Below are 12,013 nucleotides of genomic sequence, written 5' to 3'. Positions count from 1 at the left end.
AGCTCCGAATTGCAGCGTTTGACATAGGTAATTACACTACGCTGTCACATTAATTTGACCACCTGTCAAAAACTTGAATAACCACCTACTGATGCACTGAATGCTGCGAGACGTGCAGGAAGAGAGTCAATGAGCTCCTGGGAGGTAGCCGTGGACAGCTGCGCTAGGTTTCTCGATTGAGAATTCATATCACGAACATCACTCGCTCACCTTCTTGGTTTAAACTACCAAAAACCAAATCACAATCAGTTTTATTTTAGTAAGTCCTAATTTAATTGTTTTCTGTGGGAATTTTGTAATTATTAAACCTATTTTTCTCTGACTTGTAAATCATCCTCCCCTCTCTTCCCACCCTAATCTGTACAATATAGTAATCACATTTCATCATTTAATACAGAGTGTTAATTGTACTCATAGTCGTCACTATCTCAGAAACATTCACTCGCAGCGAAGACTCTACATCTCACTCCTCTGTAACCTCTAAAATCTTAACCTTGCGATTTCCGCAGCTTCAGCGCCGAGTGCAAGAACCACTGTGGTGTGCAAAAATTTTGTCAGCCAGTGGCCGAGGTATGCCACTTCCCGGAAATGCAGGTCACTGCTCAACGGCGCAGGGTGGCGCTTAATCAATGACGCACCTGTCAGACAGCCTCCTCCAAATAGCTCAGCGGAAAGCGGCAGAGCTGTTACTAGCCCATTTCAACATCCTGTAAGCTTTCATGTAATTCTCCTTCCCGAAATACGGCTAAAACCACACATATCCCCTGTATGTGTTCATCTCCCAGGATATATATTTTTTAGGACGGACAGGTCAAACATATGAAGTGGGGGTTTCGGGGAGTGTACACTGTGTACGGAAATCCCGTTACAAACTTCTATGACTTGTAGAGCGTAGTGAGTACATTGTATTTTGAATAGGAACCCATGTCCGGTCTGTAAACATGTTTCCTAGGTAAATATGCAACAGGGTAGTCACAGGATCGGCGGGTACCATTTGACGCGTATCCTACCTCTCTGACCCTGTTCGAGTCTCATTCGCGTGTCTGAGAGCAACATGGGTGAGTACACGTTTGCAGAATACACCGACTTCGTCCTTCTGAATGGTGAATCTGGCGGTAATGGAAGAGCTGCTCGTCACCTCTATCAAAATCGTTCTCCTCAACGACCGACTACATCGCATACAGTTTTCACCACAATTAAGCAACGACATCGAGAAAGGCTACCTTCACCTTCAGCAGGCGTGACTGTGGGGCTCCAAGGAGACGCCGCACACCTGAATTGGAAGACACCATACTGCATCACGTTCCCTTTTTGTTTATTTCGTTATTAATGAGTGTAATTGTGAAACAAATGATGTGCTGGGTCACGCCTAATCAATTACTTGTAAAAATGTTCGCGTTACCAACATATTTTCAAACACGTGTTCCAACCCCAAATATTATCAACTCACTCATCTCTACATGTCCTAGAAGTCTGTAACGGGAATTTCCTAATACCCTGTATACTATCTGATCTCATACACGAAGCCTCAAGCACAGTAAACACTACAGAAGAAAGACAGGCTAAATTCATGTTCATTGAAATAAATGTACAGAGACAGAGTGCTTAACTCGCATCGTCAACAAGCTGCCAAAAAACAGCTCAATGACTTCCTTTCAGCCGGAATTACATCCACTACAGTGTCCGTACAAGGATGTCATCATAATGGAAAACCTGAACATGGACTCGTTGTGAGACACTCCCTCCACAATTAACCTAAGAAGATTATTTAGTTGCTCGGATACTTCATCACATCACTTAAGCAGAAAGTCCTTAATTGATGGTGAAATCCATGAATTTGCTAGTAAACTCACTGTTCTGAAGACAAACATGCCTCAGTACCTCAGTCCGTGTAAGAAAACATCCTGCTCCGTGACTGAAAACGGAACTACTTCGAATGGTGAATGATATGTATAGTAAACGATGTGAGTCTCATATACTATCCAAGGAAAATTCTAAACCCGGACGTTACGAAGAATACAGAAAGATACGAAAAAGTGTAAACCAATGTGTTCGCAATGCCAAAATCAGGCATGATCATTCCTTTGAATGCAAAAATACGATCCCCGTGACCCCGAGGAAGGATCTCCATAGCTTATGTGTTGGAAAGGCAAAACCAGAAAGTGATTTTCGGGTCTCAGCAAATGAACTGAATGAATTTTTCTCTGCAACAATCAACATTACTGCGGCAGAGAACTATCATCCACGAGCAACCCCTAATTACATAACTCCCCACGCCGGCCGCGGTGGTCTCGCGGTTCTAGGCGCGCAGTCCGGAACCGTGCGACTGCTACGGTCGCAGGTTCGAATCCTGCCTCGGGCACGGATGTTTGTGATGTCCTTAGGTTAGTTAGGTTTAAGTAGTTCTAAGTTCTAGGAGACTAATGACCACAGCAGTTGAGTCCCATAGTGCTCAGAGCCATTTGAACCATTTTTAACTCCCCACGATGCTTTCCATTTAAAACACGTACCAGTAAATACAACAAGAAAAGCAATAATGATAATCTCTTCTGAAGCGACAGGCAACGATGGTACTAGCATAACCATTTTCAAGAATGTGGTCGATAGCTTAATACTTCTATTAAGAGACATATTTAATTTTTCACTCATGAATGGAATATATCACACTTCATGGAAAAGAGGCGTGGATCGACATATCCCTATGATCGAAAATTTGTGATCGCCTTGTGATTACCTGCCAATCAGTATACTACCAGCAGTTTCCAAGTCCCTGGAATATAGCGTTTATAACGAATACTTGTGTGAACTCAGCTTACTTGATAAATATCAGTACGGCTTCTGCAAAAACCATAGCACAAACACTGCACTAATTAAGGTAACTGATGACTTGAAATACGCCATGGACAACCGTGAGGCCACAACAGTATCACTACTAGACATAGCAAAGTCTTTGATATTATCAGCTTTGTCATACAGCTAAGGAAAACGCGACAGATAAATTTCTCAGTTAGCGTGCTGAAGTGCTGTCAAAGCTATGTGAATAACAGACAGCTAAGTGTTATGTGTGGAAATGAAAAATCAATCCGGAAACATGTGCTTTCAGGAGCTCACAAGGGTTAGTCTTAGGCTCACTTTTGTTTCCCTCGCATATCAACGCTGTTTCATCGGATTTGTTTTCCTGTAAATATCATTTGTGTTCCAACGATCTTCAGCTCTACCTAAGTGCCAGACCCGAAAATATAAATACAACGATTTCCCAAGTATATTATGATATGTTTTCAGTGGTAACATGGGCAAAAATCTGAGACTTAAGCTAAATGGAGAAAAGTTGCAAGTAAACTTAGTATTCCACCAGAAATTAATAAGTTAAAAATTTTGCCTTCAGTTGCTTCCCATTCAACTGGATGGCGTCCCAATACCATACCACGAAGCAGTAAAGAACTTGCGTGTAACTTTGGATGAGCATTTAAACTGAACGGAGAGTACTATCGCCATGTGCCAGAAGACTTCTGCTTGCCTCTATACCCTCAAAAGTTTCGGAACCTATTTTCACAGGATGTGAAACGCAAATTCGTGCAATCACTTGTTCTGCCTAACCTCTACTATTGTGCTATAATTCAACATGGTTCAAATAGTGAAAACAAAAGACAGAGTTAACCATGAATGCTTATGTTCACTGCATGTACAATGATCGTCGATATGACTATGTCAGTGCTTCATATGCACAGATAGGGTGGTTACGGCCAGACAAGCTACGGGACTACAACACTATGTCTACTTCACTAGCTCCTCAGTGCGCACGTACCCCAGTACCTCGCTTCAGAGTTTAAATACATTTCATGCATCATAATATAAACACAAGGTCATAACCACTAGTATCCTAGCTGAGCTCATTTATAAAACAAAACCATTAGCAAGCTCGTTTTCTGTCAGTGCCATCCACCTCTAGAACAAGCTACACTGCACTCTTCGAGCAGTTCAGTGCCCTGTAACCTTTAAGGAAACGTAAAGCACTTGTTTCTGTCGTCTTCACAGTACTTCCCCAAAAATCGCGTATATGACCAACTTCCCCTCCATCAAACAGAAAAACCATTGCTCCTAACTTCTCCCAGTTATTCTTGTTTCTCTTTTCCTTTCTCTATGAGTAACGCCACCTTCTCTTCCCCTATATTCTTCAACTATGTGTTATCGCCTTCATCTTTTTCCCTCTCATACATCCCTTTCTCCATGCCCATTGCGGCTAGCACTCGTAATTAGAAAGTTACCTTACTGTAATCTTTAATTATTGTTAAATTTACCAAAAAAATATACTGTGTGTATGTTTCTTTATCCGCAGTACTGTAAATTTTATTTTCCTAAATTTAATATAACGCGTTTACTACAATATACGCAATGAAAAATATGGAGAACACTTGGTTAAATGTCAGAGAGTGCCTGATAGCCCTAATCTTGCAATTATAAATAAAAATCAATAAATACAAATAAAATAAAACAAAAACTGGACGTCTGACTGTAGTATTGACATTCATCCAGCTGTATTAACGGATAAATGACGCGTTGGGTTTGCTCATATTGACTCAGACACTGAAATATGCAATTCGCATGTTACACCAGCAACAAAACTACAGAAACAGGATGCGGCACGATGGAACCTCAAATCAAATATTTCCAGACCTAAAACGTCTATATTATGTGTCAAAAATTTGTGAGCACGCACAATGGCTATTATCACTCATAAAAAGTAATATTTGACAATTCTTCCTGGGCTTAAATGAGACAATGTTACAGCTAATGCAAACGAAATGTGTTACTTATTAAAAATATGTAATCACACGCACACAATGGTTATGTCAATGTTATTAACACGTCTGAAATGTAGGTCAAAAATTTGTAAAAGGTGTGACTCACATTACTTGCATGCATAAAAGTCTGCAAGAACACCTAAGCGACATTAGAAACACAATGTTTATGTAAAGTATCACAATGTTACTTTCTCAAGTAAAATATGTCAAAATATGTAAAGGGGTATATTTATTACTTTTATACAAGTACATTATGTATATATAAGTACATTTTGGTTCACTTCAGGGACCTGTACTTATAGTTGCATATTACAGTCAACACCCTACATGGGTTCTGAAGTAAATTCATTTTGATGCAAGTATCATATTTCCAAGATATTGGACATTTCTCTCCATGTGGAACTTTATCCATTATTGTATTTGACCATGTTGTATTGTGTTAACAATTTGTGTATGGTGCAGTTAAACTTGTGTGTTTCGGAAATATACAGCTTAAGTGAGGCAACACATCAGCGACCTCCTCAAAATACATCATCTTTGTACAGTCTATTGCGCTATGGTGCTGGAAAATGTAACGTCATTGGCTACAAATGCTACCACAAGTATGTCCAGGATAAAAAGGAATAGAAATAAAGCTAAACTTCAGCTAGTCAATGACGTTACTTATATATTTTTAATGCATTACCTTTTCCGTCCACTAAAAAGGTGATTGGTCAGTTTTGAGTTTTTGTGCATAGCGTCATTTAGGTCTAGTATGGAATGTCAACTGCCTGCTTAGCATGCTGTTTTAGTCAAATGTGTTCTGTACTGTTATATAACAATTTAGAAGCAGATATACTGTAAGTTACACCCTTTATGCATTTTGACAGACTTTTTAGATATGAAAATAAATAAACATTATGTTGCTGACGAGGCTTACATACATTTTCAGACATTTTACATGTGGTAATACTGTAAGTTACCCTTTTAATGCAGTTTTGACATATATTTTATATGCTGGGTCAACAGTATGGTGTGTCACATAGAGGTTGTGTGTTTCACTGACGTATTTTTTGACACACATTTTAAGTGTGGAAATATTTTGAGATTCGCAGCTTTACGTAATTTAACAGACATTTTGGCCATGAAAATAACATTTTAACACTTGATATGAACATTGTATTGCTGAAGAAACTTACGTATTTTTGCAGATTTTTAGATGTGGTGGTAATGCATATATTATTTTTTCCATGTACAGATTTCATAACTATTCATTTAATTAATGAAATACTACTGAGTTGCTGTTGACAAATTTACTGAGTCCATTACTACTCCTACACTGCCCCTAATATGGTAGTGACTATGGAAATCTCCGAATGGATCAGAGGAATTCGATAACGCACCAGACCAATTACTTAACAAACTATCTGGAAAAGTATCAGCACATACTGAGGATCTGTATTTGGCTAGATAAGATCCAGTCACTGGAACATTCCAGGCACCACAGTTAGCACAAGTGAGACGGTCTCCGAACTAATCTACGATGGGATTAAGAACATCTATGGTAATTGGGAGCGACTGAGACACCGTCAAAGAGGAGAATTAAGAATGAAACATCTAAAATTGAAGACATTTCTTCTGTGCTACATTTCACGGCAGGAGAAATAAGTTACGTAATACAATAAAGAAATGAGTCAAACCTGCAATTTTAGTTAATCAAGGAATGGTATTTTCTGTATAATTTTCCAGTGTTAATCCATTTAACTATATGAATTGTAGGTAATAAGGAGCACATTCTAAGTCAAAATATCTTTCAAAATTGTATGTAAGTTCGAATTCTTTCTTTGTTCGTGTTAGAAGTAAGAAACCGAACTGATGCTGAATATAAAGAACATGAAATACACTTGGACAAATTAGTCAGCTGACTATTTCTGCATCTACATCCATATGCATACACCACAAACCACCATACTGTGCATGGCGGAAGGTAGCTTGTATCGCTACTAGTAATTTACTTCCTGTGCTACTCGCAAACAGAGCAAGGGAAAAATGATTGTCTATATACCTCCGTTTGGATCTTAATTTCTCTTACATTATTTTCGTGTCTTTATGCAAAATGTTCGTTAGTGGCAGTAGAATCGTTCTGCAGTCAGCTTCAAATTTTCTCAGTAGTGCGTCCTCAATGGAGTGTCGTCTTCTCTCCATGGATTCTCACTTTTGAGTTCACAAAATATTTCTGTTATAGACGTACGTTGACCGAATCTACCTGTAATAAATCTTATAGGTTGCCCCAGAATTTCGTCGATGTCCTCCTTGAATCTGACCTGCTCGAGTTCTCAAACACTCTAGCAATAATCAAGAAAGGGTCGAACCAGTGATGTATGAGTATATGCGGTCACCTTTATCGATGAACTTCAGTATCTTAAAGTTCTTCAAATACGCCAAAGTCGACCATTCGCTTTTCCTATTCGTTCTATTTCAAATATCAGTTTAGATTGTTACACCTGCATATTTAATCGACATGACTGTGTCAAGTAGCAAACTAATAATGCTGTATTCGAATATTATGGGACTGCTTTCCCCACTCACATTTTTCCACATTTAGAAAAAGATGCCATTATCGCACCAACTATAAACGTTATCAAAGTAATCATGTATCTTCCTATAGTCACCCAACGACGACACCTTCCTACAAACCACAGCATCATCAGCAAACAGCCGCAGATTGCTAGTCATCCTGTCCGTCAGATCCTTTATGTTTATAGAGAATAAGCGCAATCCGATCACACTTAAAGCATCATGTATCACACTTAAAGTATCATGTATCTTTCTACAGTCACTCAACGACGACACCTTCCGACAAACCACAGCATCATCTGCAAACAGCCGCAAATTGCTAGTTATCCTGTCCGTCAGATCATTTATGTTTATAGAGAACAAGCGCAATACAATCACACTTAAATGAGGCACTCCTGACGAAAATATTGTCTCTGATGACTACTCGTCAGCTATCACAACTTAGGGCATTTTATCACCTATGAAGTCTTCATGCCAATCCCATATCTGGGAACGTAATCATTATGTCTGGACCTTCGTTAACAGGCTTTAATTTGGCATCAAGTCAAAGGCTTTCCTGAAATCTACGAATATGGAATCTGCCTCATGCTCTTCTATGGTTCGCAGGAAAAGGTAAATCTGAGTTTTGCATGAGCGATGCTTTCTAAACCCGCACTGATTTTTTGACATAAGCTCTTCCGTCTAAATAAATTTATCATATTCGAACTCAGAACAAATTCAAGAATTCTGCAGCAAAGCGATCTTAGCGATGCAGCTCTATAATTTCGCAGCTCCGTTGTTTTACCCTTCTTATATACAAGGGTACATTATAAACAAAGAAGTTAAAACAGAAGGATATAAAGTAGAACGCAGAATATAAATTAACATATCAGATATTTACATTATCTTCGACAGATGTTCAATAAGTAATGCAATGACTTTTTATCTGAAAGAAGGTTGGTCTTATTCAGAATTCCAATATACCACATTATTCCTCACTCTTTTGGCTACAAAACCCTGTTTTTCAACATAACCTCCGTTATGCCAATAATCTTCGTTACGCCAACTCACTGGGAGGGCCTGTAAGCCCGCATAGTACCACTCTGCTGGTCGATGTCGAAGCCAAAGTCTTGCTGCATCAATAACCTCCCCATCATTCACGTACTGCTTCCCGTGAAGTGCATCCTATATAGGATGAAACAGTTGGAAGTGGGAAGGTGGGAGATCAAGTTGCAAAGTAGATGAGGATGAACAGTCCAATCAAGTTCTGTGATGTCCTCTCGGGTGTGCAGACTTGTGTGAGACCTTGCAGTATCATGGAGAAGGAGAAACTCGTTTGCATTCTTGTGGCGACGAAAACGATGATGTCGATTCTCCAGTTTCATGAAGGTGGCACAGTACACTTCAGAGTTGACCGTTGCACCATGATGGAGGACATCAAACAGAATAATCTGTTCAGAGTGTCGGAAGACAGCCTCCATTACCAGCTGAGGGTGCTGCTTTCAACATTTTCTTCGGAGGGACGGTAGTGTGGCGCCACTCCATGGATTACCGTTTGGTTTGACGTGATGAAGTCGTGTTTCACCTCCTGTGACGATCTTCGATAAAAAATTGTCACGATCAGCTTCGTAGCGCTCAAGCAGTTCCTCACATATGGTCCTTAGTTGCTCTGTACGGTTTTCTGTTAGGCAACAAGGAATTCAGTGGGCACTCACCTTTAAGTACCCCAACTGGTGGGCAGCTATGTCAGCACTATCAATAGAGATATCCAGTTGTGCAGCGAGCTGTTTTATTGTGATCCACCGATCACGTTGAATGAGAGTGTCCATATGTTCCAACACCACAGGAGGCACGCGGGAGATCGGACAGGTTTACGAGCCCTTGCTGCAACGTCCGCAGCTCGTGGTCGTGCAGTAGCGTTCTCGCTTCCCGCGCCCAGGTTCCCGGGTTCGATTCCTGGCGGGGTCAGGGATTTTCTCTGTCTCGTGATGACTGGGTATTGTGTGATGTCCTTAGGTTAGTTAGGTTTAAGTAGTTCTAAGTTCTAGGAGACTGATGGCCATAGATGTTAAGTCCCATAGTGCTCAGAGCCATTTGAACCTTGCTTCAACGGTGACAGATGCCTCACCAGAAGACTCACCGTGCTTTTGTTCACTACCAGGTCTCCGCAGACATTCTGCATGTGCCTATGAATATCTGCAGTGCTCTGGTTTTCCGCCAAAAGAAACGCAATGACATATTTCTTCTTGGAACGCACCACCGTTACAGACGCCATTTTGAAGGCTACACACAGTGCCGCCACCTGTTAGAACTTCATGGAACTATAGGGGCTGAAGTCGGAAAATTCCACAATTTTTAAACCGAAACTGGTAGAAAAAAATTGTTGCATTACTTATTGAGCACGCTCGTAGAATACAGCAAATTGTAAGTAATAAGTTGCAAAACAGCAGTTTGTAAAATAGAGAGTATAATATTCGAACCATGTATAAATGGGGAATCTATTGCACTCCATGTTGCCATTTCTAACATACACTACTGGCCATTAAAATCGCTACACCACGAAGATGATGTCCTACAGACGCAAAATTTAACAGACAGGAAGAAGATGCAGTGATATGCAAATGATTAGCTTTTCAGAGCATTCACATAAGGTTGGCGCCGGTGCCGACACCTACAACGTGCTGACGTGAGGAAAGTTTCCAACCGATTTCTCATATACAAACAGCAGTTGACAGGCGTTGCCTGGTGAAACGTTGTTGTGATGCCTCGTGTACGGAGGAGACGTGCGTACCATCACGTTTCCGACTTTGATAAAGGTCGGATTGTAGCCTATTGCGACTGCGGTTTATCGTATCGCGACATTGCCGCTCGCGTTGATCGAGATCCGATGACTGTTAGCAGAATAAGGAACCGGTGGGTTCAGGAGGGTAATACGAAACGCCGTGCTGGATCCCAACGGCCTCGTATCACTAGCAGTCCAGATGACAGGCATCTTATCCGCATGGCCGTAACGGATCGTGCAGCCACGTTTCGGTCCCTGAGTTAACAGATGGGGACGTTTGCAAGACCACAACCATCTGCACGAACAGTTCGACGACGTTTGCAGCAGCATGGACTATCAACTCGGAGACCATGGCTGCGGTTACCCTTGACGCTGCATCACAGACAGGAGCGCCTGCGATGGTGTACTCAACGACGAACATGGGTGCACTAATGGCAAAACGTCATTTTTTCGGATGAATCCAGGTTCTGTTTACAGCATCATGATGGTCGCATCAGTGTTTGGCGACATCGCGGTGAATGCACATTGGAAGCGTGTATTCGTCATCGCCATACTGGCGTATCGCCCGGCGTGATGGTATGGGGTGCCATTGGTTACACGTCTCGGTCACCTCTTGTTCGCATTGACGACACTTTGAACATTGGACGTTACATTTCAGATGTGTTACGACCCATGGCTCTACCCTTCGTTCGATCCATGCGAAACACTACATTTCAGCAGGATAATTCATGACTGCATGTTGCAGGTACCGTACAGGTCTTTCTGGATATAGAAAATGTTCGACTGCTGGCCTGGCCAGCACATTCTCCAAATCTCTCACCAACTGACAACGTCTGGTCAATGATGGCCGAGCAACTGGCTCGTCACAATTCGCCAGTCACTACTCTTGATGAACGGTGGTATCGTGTTGAAGCTGCATGGGCAGCCATACCTGTACATGCCACCCAAACACTGTTTGACTCAATGCCCAGGCGCACCAAGGCCATTATTACGGCCATTAGTGGTTGTTCTGGGTACTGTTTTCTCAGGATCTATTTACCCAAATTGCGTGAAAATGTAATCACATGTCAGTTCTAGTATAATATATTTGTTTAATGAATACCCGTTTATCATCTGCATTTCTTCTTGGTGTAGCAATATTAATGGCCAGTAGTGTATCTGCAATATAAGAGGGGAAGTAGCCAGTAAGAGACCCCCTCCCAGATGATGCCCTCTCTCCCTCCATTTATCCCTCCTATCAACTCTGATCCTCACTTCCCCCGCCTTTCCACTGTCCCTTCCCGGGGCTCCCTCTTCCCCCCCTTCCGTCCTGTTTTTTCCCCGCCTACCCACTCTCTGCCTCCCTTCTCTGCCCCCAATCCTTTTGCGTTTCCCTCCTCTGCCTTTCCCCATTCCCTCTTGCGTCTGCCCTGCATCCCCCCCCCCTCCTCTTATGAGTCCACTCCCTCCATATCGTTTCCCCCCCTTTCGATTTTCCTCTCCTTCCCCGTTTTTCCCTCCTCATTTGTCCACGCCCCCCCCCCCCCCCCCACATCTGCCTTGGCTGTGGTGTGTCATCTTTGTGCTGACTTTTCAGTGCAGTGTTTCCAGTGATTGTTAAGTGTTGTACGTCTTTTCTGAAGTGTTGCGAACGGACGTCATACTGTCGCTGGGTGTGATTTTTATATCTCTTGCGAACAGAGACCAGACTGTCGCCGTGTTTTTTAATTGACAGTCTACTATTTTACCTGTCTGCTTTTTTTGTATTTTATTAGCATCGCCCACCCTTTGTTTTATGTTTTAACTTTCCACAATTTTCCTCCGTTTTACAATTTACGTCACCTTTTGATCGCCTGCTTTTATTGTATCTTATCTTCTTATGTTTTAAAAATTCTGTAAGCCGAAGAGCAGCGTA

Source organism: Schistocerca piceifrons, chromosome X, assembly GCF_021461385.2.
Source record: "Schistocerca piceifrons isolate TAMUIC-IGC-003096 chromosome X, iqSchPice1.1, whole genome shotgun sequence".
NCBI classification, from domain to species: Eukaryota; Metazoa; Arthropoda; class Insecta; order Orthoptera; family Acrididae; genus Schistocerca; species Schistocerca piceifrons.
This window is presented reverse-complemented; position numbering follows the sequence as displayed.